The sequence below is a fragment of the Lygodium microphyllum genome, chromosome 6, assembly GCF_053477565.2.
Source record: "Lygodium microphyllum isolate KBCC chromosome 6, Lygodium_microphyllum_v1.1.10, whole genome shotgun sequence".
Lineage (NCBI taxonomy): Eukaryota > Viridiplantae > Streptophyta > Polypodiopsida > Schizaeales > Lygodiaceae > Lygodium > Lygodium microphyllum.
The window spans coordinates 59,588,711-59,608,901 of NC_141140.1; the positions used below are offsets into that span (position 1 = coordinate 59,588,711).

A 20,191-nucleotide genomic window follows, 5' to 3' on the forward strand; every position below is an offset into this window, starting at 1 on the left:
ACTTGTAACATACGATGGGCTTGGCTTTGGTCACATTATTTGCAATGGCTGGGAGTCTGGGTATATTTGGATTTGCTTGTTGGATAGGCTTAGGATTTGGATTGACAGTGGATGGTAATGCAGGTGGTTTAGGCCAATTCTTGCGGAAAGATGGTGATGAAAAACGTCCTGGATTAAACCTTCTGAAATTTGAATTGAATTGTTTAGATCCATAATTACCGTTTGCTTGGAATGGCTGTGGTCGTCGATCTCTTCCACGTAACTTATCTTCAGTGTCGTGAGCTAAGGAGATGGCATCTTCAAGAGTAGCAGGCTTGAACATATTCACCTCAGCGTAGTAATGTCCAAGAAGTCCAGACATATACTTCCGCTTATGTGTCGTCTCTGGTACGTCTTCAAGCATGCGTAGCTGTAAGAGTGCATTCCAAAAACGCTCTGTATACTGTGGAATAGGCTCACGGTCGCGTTGTTGGAGTAAATCCCATTGCTTGATTGCCTTCTCATGAAATTGCGGTGGAAGGAAATTTTGCATAAACTTCTTCTTGAAATCTTCCCATGTAGCAGGACATTCTATGCTCTTGCGGACGACAGTCCACCAAAGTGATGCTCTATCTATCAGATGATTAGTAACACACTTGATTTTATCTTTCTCAGGATAAGTTTCCTCATGGAAATAGTCATCAAACTGGCTAATGAATGATAAAACAGTCTTTCCTTCCCTTATGCCATTGAAAGTGCGAAACTTGAAACTTCGTTTACTTATCTTGGATTCCTTGCGAATGGTTTGTGCTTCAAGAGTGGCGTCGATGGTACGGCGTATCAAATCTTCAGCTTGAGGTTCTTCTTTATCAGTGGACGCTCCTTGTAGCTTTGTCAATTGCGCTTGCAAGGCTTGCCTAGCTCTTCGCTCTTCGTCCAATTGTAACATGATAAGATCCAGCTTTTGTTCCATGGTAGGCTCGGGTAGATCGTCTTCAGCCATAGGATCATCCATATGTGGGGTAGTCATCCTGTAAAACTCAACAAATCTTTCTTACTCAAAATCAGTTAGCGGGATGAGCGTAGCTCAAATTTGGGGTTACAAGGCTATGTATTTTTTGGGTATTTTCCTTCTTCAATTTTCAGAAATTCTGAAATATTTCTGTCTCTGTTTGCTGAAAGTACTTCAACGAACTTGCAGATAGGTAAAACAGCTTGCTGCGAACAACTTTCCAGTTCTGAGTTTTTGCAAACGAACAGGTCTTCTAGGAGTTTCAAGCGTTAGTCAGTTCTGATTTAGTCTGACTTGCAGAGTTGCAGACTTAACAGACTTGCAGGGTTGTTGACTTGCTGGACTTAGCCGACTTGCAGAACTTGCAGGACTTGATTAGTGTCGACTTGCGAAACTTGACTTCTGATGCGCAGGACCCGGAGTTTGGTGACTTCTCTGCCTTGTCTGACTTGAGAGTAGCTTAATGACTTAAGCTTAATAAATAAGCTTAAGCTAATAAGCTTAAGAGGATCAGTAAGTCCGCCGTTTTTTTATCGTGGGGGGGGGGGCCGTTTTTGACAGCGCGATTTTCGGGATGATCTCCTCTTGCCACGATTTGAAGATTTGAAGCTAATCAAGCTTCTCTAATACCCTTTAGCTTTATGATTAAGCTTTTGATTAATAGGATTAAGAGCTTTTCTCACAGTTTCATCACGACTTGTTCATGGAGTTGAGGGAGTGGTCCTCCGCCGACAGAGAGTGGTCCTTCGCGATCTGACAGTAGAAATAGGGGTTCTTGATCGCCAGAAGTCTGCCTGTATCGACGGTTCGCGACGAGATTGACTGTAGAGGCCGTTTGTTCCTGGAGCTCCGCCTTCGCCCGAGATTGGTAGCGATTGGAAGCCCTTGATCTCTGCTCCGCTCTGATACCACTGGTGCGCAGATCGGACGCAGGTAGCTCACGTAGTGAATTCCCAAAGGTCCCCAAGAACAAAGCACTCTACTTTTTAACACAAAAACCAATGTGAAAGCAAGCACGACATGAGACAAGAGACAAATTGGGTTGAATCTCCCCCATGCCTTGTGTGAGCGCTTCACAAAGCATGTATTTAATATATATTTCCAATCTTTTTGCTCAAAAATAGCCCAATTACAAAAATATGACAAGCTTTTAGCTTTTGAGTTTGCTTTCTACCAAAAATAGGAAAATAAAGCTAATGGACGGTGCCCAAAGAGTCTGGCACGCCCAATCTCAATGTCCAAATAAAAATAACATATCCAGGCGTATAAGCGCATACAAAATAATAATAAATAGTCGATGTCTCTATAGACATAATCAAAATATAGGCGTGGCGCCTATCAAAATATAGTCGAAAGGTCGAAAACCCGCTAGACTCCAATGCTTTCCTCCGCCACTGCTGTTATCTCTACACATCAACTGAAGCATTCACAATCGTTAGTAAAATAACACAATTAAACCGACAAAAGTGAATACCTAGCAGTCTTCAACTACATAAATAAATCAACTGGTTAGAAATAAATCCTAACCTTAATTTATTACGAGTGCGCACTCTAAACTCATAAACGTTTATTAATTTAATATGCATTTTGCGGAATCACCCGCTATGGAATCACCCATGTACACACTAAATTAATGAAACGCCCGAAAAGGACAGGCGTCCCCATCAACTTCTCGCACAAAGAATCCTCTTTGCGTATGAGCCCCGGTCATCTAAGTTTACGGAATCCACCGTAAAACCTCACGGAATCCACCGTGGAATATGCCTCTTGGCATCAATAAGAAGTATTAGGCCAGTCTTATGCAAATTTTGTAACTCCTCAACTAGTCCATCCCTTAGCTCAAAAGGCATACGCCTCACTTTTTGTTGCATAGGACGGCTACCTTCCTTCAAAGGAATAGTATGCACAGTCAAACTAGGAGGAATACCCCTTAGCTCATCATAATTCCAAGCAAATATGTTGCGGAATCCGTGGATCAAGGACGCATAGTCCCTCCTCTCTTCTAGACTGAGCATAGCCCCTAATTTAATAGGCCGTGGATCATTCAATGTTCTGAGATCTAGCTCAATCACATCCGCATCTCTTATTCTATCTTGAGCTTCAATTGGCTCATTTAGAGTAACTTGGTATATATCCTCTATAGTGGACCCCTCTTTTGATTCATCGCTTGTTGATGAAGTCTCACTGCAAGATGATTCCTCTAATGTATCTAGTTCAGACGAGGATAAAGGAGTTCTCTCACTTTGAGAAGACTTAGGATATGCATCTACTACCACACGACTAACACCTATGCCAAAAATAAAATAACCAGTAGGTATATCCACTTAATAGTTGGATCGCAAGATTCATGGCCTTCCTAACAATACTTGATAGCTTGGTCTCCGGAAAACCGAATAACCCTAAATTCTACATTGCATTCCACACTTGCAATAATCACATGGACTTTGGTAATGCAACCTTTAGGTTGTCTTAAACTGTTGTCAGCCATTCAAAGAATTGTGGATGTTTACTTTCAGATTTCTAATCCCAGCCTTTCCATCAATTCCGAACTCATGATGGTGACAAAGGATCCTGTGTCTACAATAGCATGATTCACTAATATTCCATCAACATACGTTGCAACCCTTGGGCAATGCTTTTCAGCATGCTCAAACCAATCCTCTCCCACAGGAGCTATTGCCAAGGACTCAATTATATACCCACTGTGAAGAAACTTTATAAATTAATTATGCACTCTTGTAGATAACTTGATCAATTGAAAGAGGTTCACATTAGGCTTTACATCACAAAGAGAACTTGCTAAATCAAACTCATGATAATTAGCAATTGTTCTCTTCTTCCACCAGACCATTCTCTCCTTTGGCCTTTGAACCTTATTGGCTTTGGCACCTGCTTCTTGGCTTTTACCTTCTTCTTTGGAAACTCGTTTTGAGCATCAGCTTTGCCATCAATAGCTTTTAGAGGACGAGCTTCTATATTAGGGTTAAGGATTTGCGTCCCTTTATCATCCTATTTAGGGTTTACCTCATCATGTTTTATATTATCCCTATTGCCTTCTGTAGCCTTTGCCCTCTTTTAATGCCTCACAAATTAGAAGCTTCAATGTTGTTGATACTCATAGCTTCAATAAGGTTAACACCACTACCACTAGGCAGCTCTTCTATAGTAGATTTTCCTATTTGCAATAATTTCTTTTGTCCATCATCCTACTGGAGATTATTCCCTTGTGCTCAATGATTGACTAGACTTGGTTGCCTACTCCCTTGCTAGAGAGAACTAATCTTAGTCCAACAGGTACTAGCTAGATGGCCAAACTTTGCACATATGTCACATGTAACATTAGGGCAATTCCTAGGGAAATATTAGCCACCACACCACTTATAGCTAAATTTTCAGGGGGCACCCTCTTCTCAAGGTGTCGACTCCCTATCAAATTCTGCTATTTTTTAAGAAAATTGACATCAACAGCTATTTGCCTATATTGTTTGATGATCATGTCGATATAGTGCTTCATCATATCCTTAACTTCGCTAAGGACATTCGATGCACTAGACTCATAGCCATGATCATCTACTTGTTGTTCCATCGGCCTAACCACATGATTAGGGGTTCTCTATTTTGTTGATTAATTGGAACCACATTAGGATTTATCATTTGACTTCCATTATTTAGTGGAACCATCTCACTAGCCATTGGCATGGTCACACTAGGATGAGCTGGTAGCAAGGGCACATTTTATATTATGCTTTCTCTCCCATTCAGGTTAGTCATAGATATCCCTTTACTTTTTATTGGTCAATGCCAAATTATTTCCAAGAACTACATATGGGCATTGTACTTTCTCTACTCGCCTAATAGCAATGTCTATATCTAGCAAAGGGGACACTGCTCAACTACACCTGAATATTGAAGTCCAAACCATGCAAAAAATATTGCAGTTGGAAAGCTATTAGGATAGGGATAGAGGCTTGCAATTTCCAAAAAACCTCTTTTAACCTCTTAGCATATGCTCGGATATCCTCATGTGGCTCTTGGCATGTTACATTTAGTACACGTAGGAAATATTAACCACCCCTTTCAAGGGAAAATTCCCTTTGAAAGGTTGTGTAAAATAAATCAATAGTGGTTATGGTTTCGGCCTCTAGGCCGTGATACCATACTACAGCTCTTCTCTTGAGAGTTATGTTAAAGAATATCATTAAATGTTCTTCATCTTGGATATGACAGTTGAATATTAACTTTTAAAACTCCCTGATGTGTGGAGCTCTGCATCTTCCTTCACTAACCCATGATTAAAGATGGGTAAGGGAAAACCTAAGGCTAGCAAGTCCACCATTCGAGCAGTACTTGTGATACAATGTGCTATAACAATGATTGGATTTGCAATACGATTTGGTGAATGTGGGTTTACACCTACACTTGATGTAGGCTCACTTAGTGGGGGAAGGGGAGCACTAGAGCTACCTCCTCCCAATTGACAACACCTAGAACCAATGCTACTATTGCAAAATTTTTAGCAAAATTGTACACAATTGGCACATTGTTACCAACTTTTTATATTAATTTAATGCAGATGCAATGTTCATTATTGCTGTTTTTGGAGGACGTGTCTCTGCAGTTTGTTGACCAGGACATGTCGATACAAGGAAGTTTTTGTACGGGAGAAAGGTGGTGTTATAGATAAAATCCAATAGCTTTCCTTAGTGAATCCCAGCCATGACCAATTAATGTGTTAGCAATCTTTGAAACTTTCCAGAGAAGTGTTGCATATGGGTGTATAAGGTGGATAGATGGCCAGGATAGATGGCCAAATGTCCTACTCTGTAATAAGTTGTTCACATTTCTCAGATAGAGGACTTAAGTTCCCAACCAATTTAGTATACAAGAAAACAGTCAAAATGGTAGTTTGCAAAACACTTTCTACATCCTAATGTCGTGGCCCCGTATGAGTACTTTTTTATATGGGATGAAGACCTTGGTGTCGACAACTTTGATGTTGAAATGTATATAGAGCTTGTTAAAAAGTATGGCCTTGAGATATCTCAACCTGCTTTAGAGCCAAGTCATAAGGTGACCTGGAGAATGACAATGCATTTTTCAAATTAAAAAAATTCAAAAATTCATAAAGTGACCATAGAAAGCTCTCGCCAATGCAAAGATCCAAATAAGCCTCCATGTAGGGGGTTTGTTGAGATAATGGCTCCTATTAATGCATGGAAATGTGTTTGGCATCTGATCCACAATGATTTATTCATGGATTGGGTCTTCATTTAACCTTAGGGAGGTGTGTGAAGCCTGTGTATGAGAAAGTGGGAGTTGTGGATACTCAATGGATAGTCCACAAGCTTCTCCCATCTTTGGATTTCCAAGGAGAATCAATCAATGGAAAGGCTCCATGGGAAGGGTTCAGGGGAAGATGTCAGTATGAGTGAAACTTGTTTCACAAGCATGTGGAAAAAGGTGACCAAGAGGCTCTTAAGGAATCAAAGGGTCACTAGAACCATGATTTGGGGATATTAGTATGATACTCACTTTGGTAGCTCACCGAAGTCTTGACCTAAGTTTGCCGGCATCATTCGTTATATGTTTAAAGTAAACATGGAGATTGTGGGAAAAATGAGGGATAACAAACATGATTAGTAGGGATAATAGTCCAATTATTATTAAGGAGTTGAAAGGGAAGGAAATGAATTAAAAGAAAATTTGAAAATTAGAGGAAAGAGAGACCGTTGGAAGTTGTCATATGGGATAGGAGAGGTCGTGAAGATGAGGAGGGCGCCATCATGCTAATTGGAGAAGATGGAAAGAGGGAGATGAAACGAGACTATGGTTGAAGGAGGATTAGGAAAGGAGAAGAAAGGCAATGGGAGAAGAGAGAGAGAGGGAGTTCGTTGAAGAAGGAGGAGTCATGGAAGAAGAGGGGGGTGCCATAATCTTCTTGGGGCACCAACAATTAGAGAGAGAGAGATAAATAAGAGGCTTTCCAAGCCATCAAAACTAGGAAGATTGCAAGAAATTGTAGTTGGAGAAGAGCAAGAGAGAGCATTGAAGCCAATGGCTTACAAAAAGCCATCGCCATGCCTTAACTTTCTAAACATGGGATTGGAGCTTCAATGTACTTGCCTAATCTGAAGTGATAGGATAGAAGAACCATTTTCTACCTTCCAATCGCTTCACTTCACTCCTAATTTCATGGAAGCACGATGGAGATATTCAATTACCCTCTTCTCCTTCACAAGTCATCATCCCCAACTCCATGGAAGCCATAGTTTCAAGCTTAAAACTAATCAAAATTTATCTAAAAGAGTTCTAAGGGACCATTTCTAAGGCAACAATGCAATTGGCCAATGGATCAAGAGAGAGAGGGGAAATGATGAGCTCACTATTTGGAATGAGTGGATAGACTCTCCTTGGCTGGACTGCAAAGGACATGGCTTCCAAAGAGGTAATTACGATTCTTGTACTTTACGTAAGTACCTTAACTCGTTTAATGGAAAAAAGTGATTCAACATCAATATTTCTTTGGTTTGGAATTTCAATAAAATGTCTTTCAATATGAGTTTCAACTCTGGATAGTTGTTAGAATTTATGTAGGTCTACATTTATATTTTAAAAATAAAAAATAGTAAAAAAATGCTTTAAAATGGCTCAAAATAGTATTTATAAATGTTTATAAAATATTTTGTGAATAATTTTGAGATGGAACATTTTTGTAACGAAGTATTTAATTTTTTTCTAAAATGTTTGAAAGATGTTTAATATGTCCTAAAAATAAAAATAGTTATTTTGAAAAAAAATTACAATATTTTTTTATAAAATTCATGTTTTTAATTTTTTTAAAAAGGATATTCTATAGAAAATCTGATAATATAGTTTTTGATATTTTATGAAATTTTCTGGGGATTAGAGAAAAAGAAAATTAATTTGATGTTATTACTTTCAACATTGTTAATATAAAATATGGTGTGTCTAACTTTATGTAGATTAAAAGTGTTGACAAGGTATTAAGTTATTCTATATTCAACAAGAAAAATGTTTATAAAGAGAATTAGAGTTTATGGGTTTGAAGAATGTTAGTTGATTTGATAATAAAGGGAATTAGATAGAACTATTGGGTCTATGCTATGAAATTAATTCCTCAAGGGATAAAATCCTAGGTTTAGTATTTTAGTGTCGAGTACAAAGATAGAGATGAAGTGCATGAATATGCAAGTTTATTGAGTTCTCGATATTAGATTAGTTGGACTACTATGAACGAGCGTCGTAACTATTGAGGAAGGCTAGGATAAATCATAGAAATTAGTTATCAATATCACCTATTCAATGCAACAACTCCTAGGAGTTGGCTTGACAACCTAGTTAAAAGTGGCTTGTCATTTTTTGGTGCATTTGCTGGGAGCCAAGTGCACTCAAATGGGTGATCAATCTCCCTAAGATATTAAAATCCTAGGTATTTATGAGTGAGTACGAGGTCTCTTTTCTAAGGGACTATTTTCCTAATTTGCCCCAAAATGGCCAAAGGAGAATATTAGATTGGGCAAGAGACAAAGACTTAGTAGAGGGGGAAAAATATTTTGGCCTGAAATTAATTATAGATGTAGAACAATTATATTTTTGGAATTGGGGTTACAAGGATTGTGCGCAAACCATAGTTTTATTAGCAGTGCACTTTGGGCTAGTAGATGCAGTGGAAATAAATACAATCAGTGTATTGTATCACTTTGATTGGTATTATCATAATGCTTATCAAACTTTTAGAAGAGTGGTATGGGATGATGTGTTGCCTTGGATACGTGTATCTAGAGGTTTAAAAGTTACTTTCAACAAAAAAGAAGTTAGAGAGATCACGTAAATTTTAGGCCTAATTCTTGAGCAAGAAGAAAAGTTTCCTTCTGGAGAAAGAGACCCTAGTTACCAACCATTCTAAACCTTCTAAGCGAGCATACATGCATAAATTTAACTTTATAGCTTCAAACAAAACGTGCAAAATTTTGGAATATGACATTAATAGCTATTTCATTAATAGTGGATGAATTCAGAGGAGAGACGGAGACATCAAAATGAAGCTCAAGATCAACAAGCTAGAGAACGCGCAATAGTAGGACAGGAGGCTTGACTATTAGAAAGGCTTGAGAGGGTGAATTCATTATTGAATTTGGGGATAGATATTGTGTCTAACTCAAACATAGAACCTTTTAGGCCTAGTATATCATTCGATAGAATACCATAAATGGGAACTGAAGTAGACTCATATCAATGGGATCGAGTGGCCTTAGGCACCAGTAGTGTCACTAGGGAAAGGAGTAGACAAAGTAGCGAAAGTAGAGAGAGTGAAGCTAATGCTACAGTAGGAAGTACTAAACCACCCTTTGATTGGGATTTAGAGTTGAATTTTGGATTGCGCCAACTATTTAAGAAGCCTAAAGAACCTACGTTAGCGCAGCGCGTAGGGTTGAAGGTTACCACAGGGGTTTGGCAAGAGAAGAATGTATGGGGGTTCAAGAGCTTAGACTTCGGAGACGGTAGAGATAAGAGAAGGGTTGAAGGTTTCAAGCCAAGTTCTTGAAGATAAGAGATAGCAGGGTGTAGGTAGATTCAAGAAGAGGAGTAAACGGAAGAGAAGGGGTTCGAAGAGATTGAAGATGTAGAAGAATACTCTAAAAAAGAATTAGAAAATATAGAAGAATACTAACAGAGATGAAGCTTGTTAGTTTCTTTCAGCATTATGAGAAAATATAACTCTAATAGATAAAAATGTGTACAAAATAATTCCTTACTCTATGCTGCTCTCAGATTGCTAATCTGATGCTTCCAATGGCTCCAAAAGGGGGGTTAAATACCAGGACACCTGGCCAGAATCATGCCAGATCACTCCTTCTTCATCTCCCACTTTCGGAGTGTTGTTCACTACCTGAAAACAGCGATCACGTGTCGCACGATTTTGTTAATCTCTCTTTTTACATAAAATCCTCTCAAATTGGTTGAAAGCTACAAACTTTCTTTTACATGTCCTCCTAATCTAGAAGTTATCTATAGTTTTATGTATTTTTACAAGAGATAATATCTAGAATATCAAAAATTGACTAAATTTTTTTCCAAAAAAATCTAATATTTTGAACCATGGACACTAATACTAATGTCTAAAGTGGCATTGGCTCTCTAAATCTAAAAGGAAGCCGCACTCTAGATTTTTTTTACACGTTGTGCGTGTAGTGGCACGACATACACCCCCTCCTAACCTGCACATCCTCTGGCATGTGCCAAAGTCTTACGGATTTGCAGTGTCAGAAGAAGTATCTTCTGCCATGTCAATGCCTACATCTTCTGCCTCTTCTTCTTCCTCTATGTCTTCATGCTCTTGAATTATATTCAAGTCTTCTAGCTCATAGGTTGAACTTTCTCTTCGTTTGAAGAGCTTGATTCTTTTTCCAGCTATGGGTATCTTCATGCTTGTTCCATCCAATTTAGCCAATGAATATGTGGCATTGTCACGAGCGGCCTTTACCACATATGGGCCAAATCAACGCTTTACCATCTTCCTAGAAGCACTGTATTGATTGTCTAGGCTACTGTCAGAGACAAGAACCCAGTCATTTTCTTGAATTGCACTTGGCCGAAGTCGATGTCGCTTATCAAATCTTCTTTTATTCTTTAGTCTTGCTATCTTTAGCTTCTCAATACCTGCTTGAACATCTTTAGGCCTTCTTTCTAGCTGCCATATGCGCATAGTCAGCAATTGTTCTCTACTGATACCTTCCTCCCAAGGTAGAAGACTCCATGTGAGAATAGATTCTTCAATTGGCATAATTGGTTGTTGTCCATGCATAAGATCAACTGGCATATAGCTAGTCACTGAACTGTGAGTAGTCTGATCATCTCATAATGGAAAAGGTAGCATTTTAGGCCATTCTTTGATCTTTCCTCTACAAGACCTTGCTAGAGCTTTGAGAATAGGTTGATGATCTCTCTCACTCTTTCCATTGCCTTCAAGGTTGTAGAATGAAGTTAAAGCCAACTTAATACCCAATTGAGCAAAGAAGTTACGTGCCTCATCAGCATCCAACTCTCCTCTATCTGCAATTACTTTACCCACACAACCATATCTACAAAACACTTCTTCAAGCAAAAAATGACAAACAGCTTGAGTGGATGTGGTTGTTAAGGCTTTGCCTTCAACTTGATTGGTTAGATCCTCTCTTGCAAGCACTAAATACCGCATATTCCATATTCCTGTAGGCATGGTTACAAGATCAATAACCCATATAATGTATAGACAAAGGATAAGTTGGTTGTAACCCATCTCGATGCTTGACCATAGAATACATTTGACACACATAACAGGTTTCAACAAAATGTGCTATGTCCCAATACATATTTTGCCACCAATATTTTTCTTTGAATTTACTAGAGGTTTCCCATATGCCTCTATGGCCAACCCACAGGCTTTCATGAAATTCCTTCAAATTTACCTATTGTTGCAATCTTTTGTTACCTAAAACTCGGACAAGCGCTCCTTTATTCTTTGCGTGCTTCCATAGATGTCATTCTTTAAGAAAAAAATCCATAAGATTTCCTCTTGATATGTTTGAACTCCTCATCAATCCAAGTCTCCTTCTTCTTCATTGTGCTCAAATATTGGCCGCCAATCTTCTTCATAATCTTCTTCAAGGAAATGAACTAGAACTTGAGCAATGCAATGAGCATGCGGGCTTTTAGTTGACCATCCTATTTTTTTCAGCTTTGGACCAGTAAATTCAATAACTGAAAAGGTATTTTCAGTAGCCATGGAATGAAATTCAGCAAGTATAGACTCTTTAGCTTCATCTTCTTCCATCAGCTCTTCTTCATTGTCATATCTTGCATGTGATAGCATGTCAGCAACTGGATTCGCCTTTCCTGCAATATGCTTTAATTCGAGGTTGAGTGACTTAATATATGCAATCCATCTTAGCATAGCAATGTTGGGTGTAGAGTAGTTGGCAATCATGCCCAAGAGTGGAAGACAATTAGTTTCTACCACTACGGAAGCACCTATAAAGTATTCACGATCACACTTTAATGCTGTTACAACTCCCCACAATTCCCTTTTTACTTGTGCATACCTTCTTTGACATTCATTGAGAACTTTTTCTCCAAAACAAATTGCATACCTGTTACCTTCAAGATCCTCTTGGCCAACAGCCCATCCTATCCCAATGGGACTTGTATCCATAGCAGTAAGGATGATGAGTTGACCATTTGAATAGTCAACCCTTTTGAGAGTGGGGGCTAAATTAATAGCTTCTTTAATTTACGGATAGTGAGAGTATGCTCTTTATTCCAAGAGAATCTTTGGCCTTTTCTTAATAATTGATAAAGATTTTCAGCTACATGAGAAAAATATGGTATCCATATGAGATAGAATACACATGCGCCAACAAATCTTCTCACCTCTGAAACATTTGTGCATTTTTCTTGCATTCTACTAATGGAATCTATCTTGATTGGAGAATATTTGCGTCCATAGGGGCCACATAGATGACCGACCACTACGATTTCTTCTACTCCAAAAATCGACTTAGCTCTAGAAAGGGTAAGATGTACCTCTTCTAGCTTTGTCAAAATCCTGTCACAATATTGAATATGATTGACTACAAATGTCCTGCAACCATCTTTGTCAAGCTCCTCATTCTTTTAATTGACTTCACATCCCTTGATAGGTACATCATCAAGAAATGGAAGAGTAAGTTGTGGAATAAAGTCCCTTAATACTTTGTGCATGGCATTCATCATATGGGCTACGGATTTTGTTGCACCTTGTGGTAGAGTGCACATGCGGACCAATCCAAGAGGTGTCTTCATTATGGTAATGTCTCGGTTTTCTAATGAAAGCTGAAATTGGTCATATCATGAATATAGGTCTCCCATAGAATAAATTGCTCTACCTGCAAAAGCTTCAGTAAACTCAACAACAATTGGACCCGAACCAACATTTCAGATGTGACACGATTGAGAGGCTGTAGATCTTGAATGAATTGTAAAGATTCATTGAAGAAGGTTCTAAAATCTTCATTCTAATCTTCTCATTTAGAAGTTCCAATAATTTGGGTAGACGCGCCCTTAGAACGGGAATGGGCTTGAGGTTCCAAGGCACATGTGAGACTGTAAAAATGACCATAGGAGCCACAATATTTGGATCTACATAGTCTATTTCACTTGGTTGAAAAGAAAAAACTTTTCCATGTTTCATTAGCATTTGCATAAAAGAGTGTTTTTCAGCTGGCAAAAGGAAAGAGTTTTCACCTATTTTGAGCTCTTTTATACTTTCGGATGTGAACTTGTGACCAATGTTGGAAGGATCACGAAGGTTTGGCTGATTTGCTACCCTATCAACATGCCCTTCACCTTCAGGAGGCAGTGGGACTGGCACAGTTTTGACTTTCTTATCCACTGTCTTGTATTTTGTCTCCACTTGTGCTTTAGCCTTGTTGAGTAAACCATTGTCTTCATGTTCAATAAATTCTTGAATTGTTTTATAAAAATCCAATGTACATACTTCTATGGACTGATTTTCAGCCTGATTTTCTGCATGAGCAGTTGCATAGATTTCAGCCAATGTGTCAGTAGTAATCAGTCCAAAAAAAATGCCCGAAATATCTTCATTTTTAGCCATCATGTCAAAAGTTTTCAACTCCCTTTTTACATGACATAAATATTTTCTTTTAGCCTTAGTCATGCTAGGAAGAGACTTATAACAGTCCATACTATTGGTTGTACATATATATAAATTTGCTAGAGACAGTTTCTGTTGCATGAGAAGGTTCAATCTTTTTACATGACACACTACAATAGCCTCCCTTTATAGTAGTGCAGCCCGAAAAATTCTCAGGCATTAGGAGGCACAGGATAATCATGCAATTGATCTCTGTTTCGATGATGGTTAACACAAAAAGTAAGAAATTGGACAGCTCATTCATTATCCTTGCTTCGGATTTGAGTATAGGAAGAACCATCATCAAGAGCTTTTGTTTCCAAGTGGGCTTCAGAAATGTAAGGTTGCCCAAGAATGATAGGGTAGCTACAAGAGTCTTGAACAAAAAAGTGAAATTTTTCTTTTATGTCTCTAATAGTTACCTCCACATTAGGACATGCAGCATATAACTCTCTAGAATAGTTGTTTGCAGCTCTCATTCGCCAACCTGGATCAACATTTATGGGCCATCCGCCACTTTCATAGAGACTCCTTGCCATGACATTTATCTCTGAGCCATGGTCTAAGAGTGCAATACAGGGTGTGTCTCTTTCTTCAATTTTGACGACTGTCTCCATTGTTGCTCTTGCCCAATGCATACGGGAGTAGTGATTTCTTGGAATGAACCGAGCCTCTTCTTCCTCATGCATGTGCTGTAGACGGCCTTCTTTTTGAGAGGTGGGCTGCCCAATTGGTCTGGATGCCAGGAGGCATATTCCACGGTGGATTCCGTGAGGTTTTACGGTGGATTCCGTAAACTTAGATGACCGGGGCTCATACACAAAGAGGATTCTTTGTGCGAGAAGTTGATGGGGACGCCTGTCCTTTTCGGGCGTTTCATTAATTTAGTGTGTACATGGGTGATTCCATAGCGGGTGATTCCGCAAAATGCATATTAAATTAATAAACGTTTATGAGTTTAGAGTGCGCACTCGTAATAAATTAAGGTTAGGATTTATTTCTAACCATTTGATTTATTTATGTAGCTGAAGACTGCTAGGTATTCACTTTTGTCGGTTTAATTGTATTATTTTACTAACGATTGTGAATGCTTCAGTTGATGTGTAGAGATAGCAGCAGTGGCGGAGGAAAGCATTGGAGTCTAGCGGGTATTCGACTTTTGGACTAGATTTTGATAGGCGCCATGCCTATATTTTGTTATGTCTATAGAGACATCGATTATTTATTATTATTTTGTATGCGCTTATGTGCCCGAATATGTTATTTCTATTTGGACATTGAGATTGGGCGTGCCAGACTCTATGGGCACCGTCCATTAGCTTTATTTTCCTATTTTTGTAGAAAGCAAACTCAAAAACTAAAAAGCTTGTCATATTTTTGTAATTGGGCTATTATTGAGCATGAAGATTGGAAATATACATTAAATACATGTTTTGTGAAGCGCTCACACAAGGCATGGGGGAGATTGAACCCAATTTGTCTCTTGCCTCTTGTCGTGCATGCTTTTACATGGTTTTTTGTGCAAAAATGTAGAGTACTTTGTTCTTGGGGACCTTTCGGGATTCACCACGTGAGCTATCTGCGACCGATCTACGCACCACTGGACCAGCCGACCATTACATTTTCAGCTTTCACTTCTTTAATTTTTACATTCATGTTTTCTTTATCTTCAACTTCAATTGCTGCAATTAATTCTTGAACTGCTTCAAGTTGAATTCCTTGTGAAGTCAGCTTCTCTTCATCCTGCACAAAAACTCGAAGAACTTGCAAAAAAGCATGCCCCATTTCTTCATCACCAACATATTGTCTTTTCCTTTTGATTACATTAATAATTACATCATGGAATTCACATTTGGCAATTCCAAGAATTTCGCCTAAGGTGAATTCAATTTTGCTTCCTAGAATTCGTTCTTCTAGGACTCGTTTGAGATCGGTTGTGCAGATTCTATGTCAGACTGCAATTTGTAGCCTGGTTGCTTGCCTTTCTTCTTTTCTTCGGTCTTCTTTGTTTGTGGCGCATCTTCCATCTCTTGATCTGGGGTTATATTTTCAGCAAGCTTTGGTTGTTCAGGTGTTCTTCTAGTTACCCGTTTTGGAGGGCCAAAAGAGGAAGGCCCTGGTTCATATTTTCTTCTTCTCTTTTCTTCAATCAAGACTTATTTATGACTGACGTCAGCCAAATGTGCAAAGGCAGAAAAAGAAGCTATTGGTTCTTTCCAACCAGTTATTCCTCGAATATACTGACTCACGTTAGCCAAATCTTCTTTGGCTGCTTTACCACGTTCCATTTGATCTACTACCTGCATCCATAATTTAGATTGCACATTAGCTTATATGCATTCAAACTTGATTTAATTGGCTCAATTTGCAGCCTATAGGTAGCTGCATCAATTGCTGCATAGGCATTCTTTACAGCTAAATCTTCTAATCTTTTCTTCATTCCACCATTGCTAAAATTTGGCTCTAGTGGAAGACCAGTTTCAGTCGCATGAATTTTTTCGTCTTTCCAAAAGACGAGCTTCTGTGCTTCAGCCTCACGGAAGGCAAAACACTCCCTCTTGTCATATTATTGGCAACCACACCAAATACAGCGCCTCTTAAAGCCTTCTCTCATCGGTCTTTGAGTTGATGCTCATCCTCGCTCTTCGACTTTGACATCCAGCTTCTCTACTTTGGAACTAATTTTTGTAAGATTTAGATGAAGGTCATGCATGCTTTTAATAAGTTCATCCATTACATCATTTTTAGAAGGAACAGAAGAAGAAAGAGCTGGTTGATTAGTCAAAGGAATAGGGGATTTTGAAGATGGAACAAGCTCCATCAATGGAGTTGTTGAAGTTGAAGTAGAACCCAATCTTAGTTGCATCCGCTCTGTTCGAGCAATCATGTTAATTGCATCAGTAACATTTGTCCATGCAGTCTTGACTCCTGATTCGAAGGTAGCATCTTCTAGGCGATCAACAAGCTTCTCTTGCAGAATGGGATCTGCAGCCTTAAGGAATAATTCAATCTTCTGACCTTCCATACTTTGTTGGTCTTCAACATGAAGTTGTCCAAATTTACTTTCAAACTCATGGTATAGTGTTGTTGCAGCTAAACCTTTGTTGGGTTTTTCAACCCATTCAGTGAAACTTTTCTTCGTCACTAGGCCAGAGTCTTCTAAGAAGAATTCTTTGCGTAGGGCTTTTTTGAATGCAGCCCAATCCGCATCTTGTTGAAAAAGACCATGGATTCTATGTTGAAGACCATGCTTAGCTAGTCTGGCAAAATAACGGCTCTATGCATGTTGTGGTACACCAAAGAAAAGCATTTTTTCAACATATAAGCGAATAAAAACAGAGACATTTTGACCATTAAATTGTTTTAATTCACGCCCAACTTCCTCTAGGGCCTTGATAGCTGTGGAATCAATCTTCTCTTCATCTTGCCTTAGTTGTTGTTGTAACATTTGGATTTTTTGTTGCCGAGTCTGCTGCAGTATGCGCACCAATTGTTGTAGAGTATCTCCTAAAGAATCCCCCATCTTGAAGTTCTCTTACACCAACCTTCACGTTGGATTCACCAATATCGCAGCGCATAGGGTTGAAGGTCACCATAGGGGTTTGGCAAGAGAAGAATGTATGGGGGTTCAAGAGCTTAGACTTCGGAGATGGTAGAGATAAGAGAGGGGTTGAAGGTTTCAAGCCAAGTTCTTGAAGATAAGAGATAGCAGGGTAGAGATAAATTCAAGCAGAGGAGTAGACGAAAGAGAAGGGGTTCAAAGAGATTGAAGATGTAGAAGAATACTCTAAAAAAGAATTAGAAAATATAGAAGAATACTAACAGAGATGAAGCCTGTCAATTTCTTTCAAAATTATGAGAAAATATAACTCTAATAGATAAAAACGTGTACAAAATAATACCTTCCTCTATGCTACTCTCAGATCGCCAATCTGATGCTGCCAATGGCTCCGAAAGGGGGGTTAAATACTAGGACACTTGGCCAGAATCGTGCCAGATCACTCCTTCTTCATCTCCCACTTTCGGAGTGATGTTCACTGCTTGAAAATAGCGATCGCGCATCGCGTGATTTCGCTAATCTCTCTTTTAACATAAAATCCTCTCAAATTGGCTGAAAGCTATATAATTTCTTGTACATGTCATCCTAATCTAGAAGTTATCTATAGTTTTATGGATTTTTACAAGAGATAATATCTAGAATATCAAAAATTGACTGAAAACTTGTCCAAAAAAATCTAATATTTTGAACCATGGACACTAATACTAATGTCTAAAGTGGCATTGGCTCTCTAAATCTAAAAGGAAGCCACACTCTAGATTTTTTTTACACGGTGTGCGCGTAGCGGCACGACAACATGGTTGGATATTACCCAAGATTTAGGGTTAGAGATATTATTTAGAGAAACAATAGCTCATAATCCAATTAGATTAGCTTATTTCACGCAATTTGGGGGATTGTGGGACGGGGATCCGGATGTGCATTTGCAAAGATTTGAGGTGACCTATGTTGCCAAATGAGTTAATAGACGATGATTAAAAGCTTCATATCTTCCCTGCAACATTAAAAGATGAAGCAGCAACGTGGTATGAGAACCTAGATGTCCAACATAAAGTGACTTATGCAGCCTTATCAAGAGCATTTCTAGAAAAAATTCAACGGCAAGGTTTCCAAGATAGACTAGCCCTTCAATTGGACTATTTGTCCCAAGGAACAACCGAAAGTATTGAACATTACATTGAACGTATGGAGACAATTATTCAAAAGATGAATCCAGCTCTTAAAGAACCTATGCAAAAGCGTAAATTTATTGATGGGCTTAACTTTGAAGTTCATCAGCATATTAGCATTCAACGGCCAACTATGTTGGCAGATGCTAAAATACATGCTAGATGGTGGGAAGAAGTGCAACTCAATCAACAATGACCAAGGGACTTATTTAAAGAACCTTGGATGAAATATCCAAGCACTTCAAGCAGGATATCTAAGAACATGTCTTATGTGACCATTCCTTTAAATCCATCAGTAACGGTAAGTCCAAATGTATCAAGTGTACCTTTAGATCCATACACTTCTATTCCAGCCTATATGATGCAAACATGAATGCCTTCAATGCCCCGATCTTAGCCCCCTCTTGATGATGCAAAAGTATCTGATATTATTGCAAAATCCCTAGGAAAGTTGAAGGAGGAAATTATGGAGGCAATGCAAGCACCTTTGAAAGAAATTTATTTGATAACAAAAAAGTATTCTAGTGCACAACAATCCTCAAGTAGCTCAACTCTAAACCCACCTAGATCTAGTATCTAGTGCGGTAAGTGTCATGGGTATGGCCATGTGGCTGAGTGTTTGATGCGTTTAAGAATATCCACCATTCTGCACTTTTTCCTTAAGATAGGGCATCTAGATACAAATTGTTGGCATAAGATAGGTTAAGAGTAACAACAAGCTTGATAATTACAAACGAATTTCAATTACATGGAACATAATAATATGACTTATGTGATTAGACCACCTAATCAACCTTTAGGCCGAGAGGATTGCCAACTCAAGGTAAACCCCCAGTACCCCGAAATAATTACAATATTGATGGAAACCAAGGGAGAAATTCTTCTTTTTGGAGAAATAATGGTACTTTTCGTAATCCAATGGGGCAAGGGGGACCAAAAAGGCCTAGGGGACCGGTAATTTGCTATCAATGGCAACATGAGGGTCATATAGCTACATATTGTCTAGATGCACATACAAATTAGGACTATACTCATCTATGTAGGAGATGTAGTGGCGAAGGGCATCACAAAGAGGATTTCCCTAAGCAAGAAGATAACCAACCTAATGAGAAGGGTAAGTAAATTTTTAACGAACCCTCAATCTCATCTGCAAATTTAGTTGAAATAAAAACAACACAGCAAGTGAATGGAGCTAGGTCTAAATTCATACCCCGTAGGGTGACCTTTAGGTTTGACCCTATGATTGGTGTGGTGGTGGCTGGAGTGCAAAAGAAGCAATGAGAGGAGCAAGGCTTGGAGGAAGAGAGTCCACACTTAAAAGGAGCAATGAAGGATAAACCTAAGGATATAGATCCTAATGTAGAGCTACCTGAGTCAGATTCTCCACAACATTTCTTTGACCATCCATTATTACTTGTGCCTTTAGCAAATCCTAAGATTCAAGTAGGGGTATCTCTTTTTCTCGGAAGACTAATACCTCCTAAGGAAGAAAGTAAAGAGTAGGTAGAAGCAGTAAACAAGACCTATGATCTTTGGAATGCATTAGAACAAGTATCTTTGACCATTAACCTTCAGCAATTGCTAGAAATAACGCCTACATGTTGAAATCAGCTTTATCATAAATTAATTCGGTGTCGAAGGAAGATGATTGAAATTAATGTTCCTAAAGTATTCGTAAATTATTCCAAAATAAAAGTAACTAAGGATGTGAAAATAGTAGATTTGTTTGTGGATCTAGGAGCTCCAATTATAGATGCTAATATTAATGGCCACTTGTTGAA

At 38.7% G+C, this 20,191-nt stretch overlaps 1 pseudogene; it reads left to right on the forward strand.

The window, feature by feature from the left end:
• The window catches only part of LOC148034610 (uncharacterized), a 28,627-nt pseudogene extending 22,138 nt beyond the window's left edge, over positions 1 to 6,489 (forward strand).
• The last annotated feature ends 13,702 nt before the right edge of the window (positions 6,490 to 20,191 follow it).